Below are 8,609 nucleotides of genomic sequence, written 5' to 3'. Positions count from 1 at the left end.
GCCCAGCTCTAATTACGGCTATCGTAGGCGGAGCCTCGCGGAGTGATACGTACTGTGCTTCAACATAATATTACCGTATTGTGTGTGTATAACCTCTTTTTAAGTTTTGTGGATATTATACATGGTTATGCTGAGGATATGTCGGCCAGTTTCCACTGGAAATGCCTTTTGGTTAAACTGTCAGCAAGGAATTTGCATTTGCACTGTTACATTTTTATATAACTTTAATGCACATAAAAAAACAGCTGCTTGTTTAAGTGAAAATACATTGATGGGGTTTTTTGCACTAATAAAGTTGTGGAGTTGTAAAGTATTTTGTCTCGTGTCAATTACATCATCGGTTATGTTGTTATTGCAAATTTTCAAATGTATATTGTGATAACTATTTTGGTCATATCGCCCTGCTCTGTTTGGGTACAGGACTGCATATTTATTTATGAGTGATAATTTAGAGCTTTATGAACTTTTTCCCCACTTTAAGATTTGCTTCAGTCAAATTAAGTCGGAGGTAATAAAATGCAGTATAAGAAAAACATGCAAATGCTGGAGTCTGAATTATGGTACAATAATTGAAAAGGGCTGAAAATTCAACCATGTAGACGCTTTTCAGCTGGAGAGACGGTTCAAGCTTCACTCGTCTGTGACCTCTGACCTTACTAGAAAGGAAAAAAAAGTCCCCGATTTAACCTCTGGCAGTATCGACTGATCACCTGTGAGCTCTTGATTCTTCCTCCTTTAGAGGAAATAGTTTCTCATCCAAAGTGAGAATTGTAATATTCAAAGCAGATGGAAATCCCCTCTCAGCAAATGTGTGATTTATTATCACTATCGATAAAACCTGAAGAGACATGACTGCAGTACATGTGATGGGAACACATCCAAAAGCCTTTCACATGATTCACTCACAACCAGCAAACTCTGCAGAAGTCTGACAGATTCATTTCCAGGGAACCACCAACGATCATCCGCACACTGATCGAGTGCTCGCTGTGGCCTTCAGCACAGCTGCTACCATGACCGCTGTTCTGCACTGACCATTGGTTGGATGAAGGACGACAACAGCATGAAACTATTTCTAACATCACTGAAGAAAAAAGATGAGAAACTAATCAGACTTCACCCCAAACTGATTCTTTGAGGTGAGTAAGCCTGCGTCCACAGCAGCGGTTTTAGTTTCTGTGTTCGCTGGAGGTGTGGCCTAACACTACCTGCTGATACAGCAATTTTGTGAAACTTAAAACTCAGAACCGAGATGTACCGACTAATCCACAAATCACGCTCTCACCTCTCTCGGGTAAACCTGAGGGTTTACACATCGTAAAATCTGAGGTTCAGATGGTTTTACTACAAGTCAGAATTATAGTCTGACGTTTCTAATCTGGATTACCTTCCTCTAGAAAAAAAACGCACATTGCAGCCTTTAAGCTTAATCGATACCTCTGCAGGGAATCTATGGACCTACGATTTTCTCTCTTCCAGTCAGTCTGAAAAATAACAGCAAAAGGAGGAGCAGGAAGTGACAGTGAACAGACTGTGCCAGGTGTAGAGAGAAAAACTAAATCCAAACTAGAAATGCAGCAAATCAACAAGAATAAGGAAACACTGACCTCAAACTTCTGATTTTCCAACTTTAAAACAAAAGATTTGGCTTTATTTTCTTACATCACAGGTTATCTTGGCTGTTAATGTCAAATCTGCTGATGTACATCAATGAAATAACAGTAAAACACTCAGCCGAGTATTTCTGGAGCCAACGAGCAAACAAAGCAGCATTTAAAGATGTCGTCAGCTTTCAGAGCACATCTCTCCTGTGCACGAGTCATGAGGTGGTGACTCAGTCATGTTTGATAAAGATCTTTAGTCCCAGTAAATCGATCAGATTCATGAGAAGCATCTTTATCCTCAGAAACAACAACAAACATCAGAATCATCTCAGTGACGATGAATTCAACACAGAAAAAACAAACTCGTTTCCCAGAAAGATTAGTCGTCATTACAAAACTACACAAACTGATGAGTCACAAAATTTCACCTCGATCTACAAGCAGCTACGAGTGTGTGCATCGGCCTGGTTTACTTGTTAAATCCTGCACTGAGACCACAGGGCTCGCTCACTCTGGTGTCAAACCTCCACGCCCTCACATCAAGCTGTGCGCTCAGTGCGAGCGGCTCCCGCTGAAGGGCGTGACGCCTTCATCCAGTCTGCACAATCAGATTGCCCCAGGACGCTGCGAGCATGAAACTCCACACAGACAAATGTACAGATAAGACGTTAGAGATAACTCAGCGACTGTTGATTCTGTTTATAGGCTCAATTCTTTCTGATTCCTGATGCTTTTCCAGGATCTAGATCTTCTCTTTTTATATCTGCAGAGATAAAAGAAGGTTTATTCCTTCAAAACTGTTCCTTTATATTTAAGGAAACATCAAACTTAAAGTTTGCTTTTTCTGACTCCATCAGAAATCATCTGCTTTCAGTGTGTTTGGAGTTTTTACTTCTCTGGTTTGTAGAAACGACTGAGAACAAAAAAAGAAACGTTTTCTGTCTGGCAGGTTTAAAACGCCTCCGCACGTCGAATCCATTTAGTAAGTTTTGGTTACGCTTTGTTTCAAAAAGGAGGCGGGTCCAGTTTCACAGCCAGATACGCCGATTTGTCACATCCAGAGTGACAAGACGCCAACATCGGTGATCTTCACAGTCAGTCCATCTATTGTATGGCACAGTAAACCAACATAGAACTGAAATGAACAGATCAGTTCTCACAGACACCTGGTGGAGCTTTCTGACTGAATCAGCAGGATAACTGCAGTGATGCATCAGAGGTTTCAGCATCAATGCGACATCGAAACAGAGCAGAGAAGAGGCCGGCGTGTGACTCTGGTGCTTCATGTCATCATGTCACTGCTCTGCTGCTGTCACAAAAACGCCGCCATGATGAAAGGAAGTGATGAGCTGAGATGTTTACGATTCTTAAGGACTGTGTAATCTCTCTACAGACATCGTGGTGACTGCGGCAGGTACACAGCTGCAGGTTTTAGGATAGATGCATTTTTATCCTCTGATGTAAACACGACAGAAGCAGAGGAATAACTTAGATGTGCTGTGGCTGTTTTTCCTGAATAACCTCTCCTGATTTTGGATCCTCGTGGATCCTCAAACTCATCCCAAAACAGACATGAGACGTCTGAGCTGTTCAAGTCGAGCAGCTAATGAACGAATGTAAGAGGAAGAAACATGCAGGTCACTCGTGAATCATGTCTGCATGTGAGGATAAAATATAATCCCTGAATCAGTCCAAGAGGAAAGCCGGGTGAAGGATTGCCGTGACATCCACACCTGAAGCCTTCGTCTAAACGTGACCTGCACTCTTCACCTGTTACAGAAACAATGTGAAGCTGTCCGTGATAGATTGCCTTGCAGTGAGATCACCGTGCAGACCCTGGTATGTTTATCATGACCGATGAGACCTGTATCTGAGTGCTGATGAATTCCTGCTGGAATCTGTAACCAGAGCAGCACTTTGAAACTTTCATGTTGGTTGGAGGAAGCAGGAAGTCGCAGCCTGTTCAGAGTCAGAGAAACACGAGGAACTCGGAAAGCTTTAGTGTCGAGAGGAAAAATACCAAAGTCTGTCCTCTTCTTCAGAATCCACCTGTGAGACAGGTGTGCAGGCTTCATTTAAAGGCAGGGGAATTACTTCATTATTATATCCGGGTCCAAGTACATTCAGCTCCCAAAGGCCAAAGTTTGAGTTAAAAAATGATCCAGATTCTTTCAGCTCTAATAAAACGATCAGTGTTTCTGTTCTCCAGATGTTAGACATGCATGGTAGAGGATTATGAGATTCGCAGGATGTTTGATAGTTTCCATGTAAAGATGATATAAACATTCAAAATGAACTAGAAAGAAAACCTGAGACACAATAATGTGCAAAGTTGTTATCAGCCACAGAGCTATAAGCACACGAGAACAGGGCAGACAGAGGACGGGGTTAAACTTCATGTCGAGGGTCCCTGACAGCACGAGACAAACGCCGTCACATGACAGGAAGAAGACAATGAAAACAAACCAAACTTCAGCCAAGAGAACGTCTGAGAGGATCCATCATAGCACGAGGTCAGTCATTAATATGCTGCGTGGTTTGGATTATGTTTGAACCTTAGTTTCACTTTAACCTCACACGGAGCGCGAGGGCCGGATGCTGCACCATACCCAGGTCTGACGAAGAGGATGGTGCTCATCTTTATCATATCAGTGTGGTTATGGAGACTGTTGGAGACAAACTGGAGCTCAGGTCTGTTAGCACAGCTGCCATGTTATTGATCAGATAATGTGGCCACGCCCCCAAGTCTTATTCTAAGTTAAACAGGTGACTTATAAAACAAATCGCCTGAGATTATCTACAGAGACAAAAACAGGCTTCGTTAACACTTCAGCTCCTGATGATGAACAATCAGATCCTACTGATCATCCAACCAAACACTCAGCAGCACGAACGGCCTGATTTAGTTTACATCATAACAACGATCAGGCTCAAGCTTTATTCGGTTCGTCTCGTTACTCAGTGACTCAGTATTTTCTTAGACAATGTGGCGAGCACCATCTATATTTGGACTTCACAGGTAAACGTGTCACGCCCTGCACGGCAGGTTTTTAATGTTTTCTAATTACTGTCTCACAACAAACATGCTGCAGGTAACCTGACAATGTGCAACAACAACAGCTGACTCAGAGCTCCAACCATCAGCGTGCTTAAGAGAAAAGACAGAGAACAGAAATATCCGGGTTAAATAAAGAGCTGGAAAGTCATCGTAACCACTTGAGGTCGAGTGGTTTCTCTTTGAAACTCTAATTTAACCGGGAGCAGTGACTCAGAGGGGATAACTGCTCGTAGAGCTCCTCAAGGCGAGCAAGAACTAGACCAGCAGGGTGCCACAGATTCAGTACCATCCTCTCAGACAAAGGTCCGTGTTATAATAACTCCATAAACATGCATTAGGAGACCTGGCTGCTCCGTAAATGTTAGCTAATGAAGCAAAATCAGTTTTATTCCACTGAGTGCTGGAGTACAAGGGGGTCAGTACCACCGCAGGCCCACCCTGACCTGAAGAGTTTGAGTTTGAATGAGTTATTTGAGGGTACGGGTCAGTCACTCATCACGGTCCCACACAGAGAAGACCTTGTGTGTCAAATTAACCATTTAATCTGCATATTTCTACAACACAACCTCCACCTTTCTCCTGCGGTGCCTGTTTAACTCCCTCGACATTTTTCTGGTGATGCACACAAAGCCGTGCATGACTAAACTAGCTCAGCTCAGAGCTGCTGCGTTCTGATTTCAAAAAAGCGCCAGAGGCGGTAAACAGCCACTCTGAGACGCTCACTTCAGCAGCTCGCTCGCTTCTGCAAACACAGAGCTGTAACTACCAACAGCGAGGTCCTGGGACAGTGAGGGGCCAAAGACAGGCACCGGGGGTCTTATTTAGATTTTAGATCGATATACAGATGATCAATATATTCAAGCATTACTTACAGTACAGGCTGCCCTGATGCCTTTGATCACAATTAAATCTTCAAATAGATTAAATGAGTCTAAATGTGAGCAAATCTAAAAACATTAAAGAGACAGATAACAGACATACTTTGACTACTTTTGACCCAAATGTGTCCAAAGATGCAGATGTGGGACAAAGACATGTCTGTTATTTTGGAAACTATAAACATGATCATAAACATAATAAGTATAAACACATGAATCTGTGAAATAACGAAAAACAAAAACAAACATGGATGTGGGACAGTGCAAATCTAACCCGGGTAAGGAGCTCCCGTGTGTGCCACATGTGGGCTAAACAGAACACTGTCTGGCACTGTGACCTGCGTCAGCTCGCGTTCAAAGCTCCATCACTGCGGCCTGTGTGACCTCCGCTTACAGCTGAACTCTGAACGCTCAGAATAACTTCAGTGAAAGTTCCTGTCTTACTTGTAGCTGCTGAAGCTCTCCAGCTCATCGGTGTCAGTGAAGAACACCTCTCCTCCTCCTCCTCCTCCTCCTCCTCGATCTTTGTCTTTGGATTTCTTCCGTTTCAGCTTGAACGGCAGCAGCCGCCGTTTCTTCTTTTCTTTCGGGGAATTGAGTGAAGAGTCCCCGGGTAGAGTCGGGTTGTCTCCCGGGCTGAGAGAGCCGGGGCTCCAGGGTAGCCCCCCCGGGATGTCCGCGGGGTTGGTCCCTGCACCCACTACATCTTTGAGGGACCCCGACCTCTTCAGCTCCTTCTTCTCCTTCTCCGGTGATTTGAGGCTGAATAGTTTCCGGACTTTGAGCGTGCTGGACTTACTCATGGTGTCCGCCGTGTGAGCAGGAGCACAGCTGCTCGCTGCAGGAGCACTCAGGCACTGACTCTCCGGGCGAACCTGCAGAGCGGGTTACCGCGAGCGCACGGACGTGCCCACACCGGGTGCGCGCAATCAGGTAGAAGAAAGGTGAACCAATAAGAGATCCCCAAAAGGAAAACACAAGACTGCACCTCAGACTCTAACAGTTCAAATAAAATCATATTTTATTGTTATTCTCTCTCTACGCCTGACATAGACTGTATATAAAAGATGGAAGTAGGCACCATCACCAACTGTAATTTTTATATGTTTGAAACTTTACAATAAAGATGAACTTTAAACAGATGACTTTAAAAAATAAACAAAGGTAGAAATTATCTACAGAGACCAAATCAGGTTTTTCTTTTTGAAATCAGACTGAACGTGTTTCTTTCTGCTGTGAAGTTTAAACTGTGGGACTGACTCACTGCTGGAGCCTCCGGTAGATGCTACAGGAAGTGCAGCTTTTAATGCGAATTTTAAAAATATGAAAGTTGGGTTTTTTTTTAGCTGTTTTTATGCTATTATCAACTGATGCTTTATAGAATAATTTATTGATTCAATTGTTTGAAGTTTGTAACTAAATAAATATTCTGAGACACATGAACGTTTGTAATGTAGCAACTGGGAGTTATTTTCATTTCTAGTTGAAGCCATTAAAACCCAAATATTTCTATTCATGTATTAAATTTAAGAAAATGTCACCAGTGCTTGTAAATTAATTGTCTTGGTTCTGAAAATGTTTAATTCTTTTTCATTTGATTAATTAACCATTTGTTGTGTTATCTTGTTGCACACATATTTCTTCAGATGGATCATAACTCCATGTCTCACTAACACATGTATGATGTCTGCTGTCATGAATATGCAGCTCAGCTCGTTTCAGAGGGAGATGTTCCTCCGTGCAGGTTAGAGAGCTGAACGCACCGTGAGGTTAAAAAAGATTCAAATTTACAGGAAGAAATCTGCTGTTTGCAGCCATCAGAATGAGCTTCACTGACAAACAGGCAAACACATCTGCAACAGCTGGATGCTTTCATTTACTCAATAAAAAAAATAATAATATGAAAATAGAGAAACATAAATCTGTTCAGGTCACAGTTTGGATACCTGAACCTTCCTCCTGAGGCTATCAGCTCATACGTGTGCAGGATGTTGTTGGGGTCACGTGTGATTTAAGGTCCCGCCCTCTCTCTGTTTCGCGGAGAAACGAGAGCAGCAGCAGCAGAACCCTGCCCTTCTGATCAGGTTTTTAAATTATTAAAATATACAGGTAACTACACCTGTGAGGGTCGTTTGGGGTTGAGGGTCTTAAAGCTAAGGAGATGGATGAATTGTGTTAGAGTAAAAGATAAAATGCATACATTAAAATATTGGATGAAAAGCTCGGCAAGACTTGTGACCCGCGGGACAAAAATAGGTTATAACCAAATACAAAATAAAAAATGGTCAAATAATTAAAAAGAAATAAAGCAGTAATAATAAAATTCTGAAAAGTTTATACAAACCATAGAAAGAAATCTGAAATACAAAACAGTAATATTATAAAGCCAAAAGCTAGAAGTCTTTAGCCTTTTACTAAAGGAGAATAAAAATGAAATATCGAAGTAATCATACCTTAGTTTTGCATTTTTAACCAACAGATTTAATTTAATTTCAATAAACATTTAAACAAATAACAATGAAGCATTTAGCAGATGACATTATATTTATAAAGCATTTAATTACATTACTTATTAATGCTGCAAAATATTTGACTAAAACATTTGATGATTATTCAGTAATATAACACCTCCACCTGCTGGTCATAGCAGCACAGGACTGATGAAGAAGAGTACATGCAGGTCTCTGAGCCCATGTGAGAACACAGCAGCTATGTTGAGTTATGGTGTTATAACGATTAATTTGACTTTAATCATCTGCTGCAGTCAGTGTTTCCAGCTGAAATAAACTCAATGCAGGAGTCCACGACCTGCACCTGTTATACAAGAGATGCTTTTTAATGGTCGATTATATATAAATAGATATGATATTGAAGACATTTAAACTTAAGTGTGAATATTTTTACACCTAAGTCCAAATATTGATCACACACAGATACAAGTGAACAGATGAGAAGCTCACCTTGAACGCACCTCTCTGATTTTGTACTGAACTCTCTCGTTCTTACCTCAGGACTGACATCGCTGTCGTCTCTGAGACACAAAAGACTTTTTCAGCAGGTACTCGTCAG

The sequence above is a fragment of the Haplochromis burtoni genome, unplaced genomic scaffold, assembly GCF_018398535.1.
Source record: "Haplochromis burtoni strain Fernald_Lab_line unplaced genomic scaffold, NCSU_Asbu1 Contig_415, whole genome shotgun sequence".
NCBI classification, from domain to species: Eukaryota; Metazoa; Chordata; class Actinopteri; order Cichliformes; family Cichlidae; genus Haplochromis; species Haplochromis burtoni.
The sequence above is the reverse complement of the archived record's forward strand: the minus strand, read 5'-3'. Positions refer to the sequence as shown.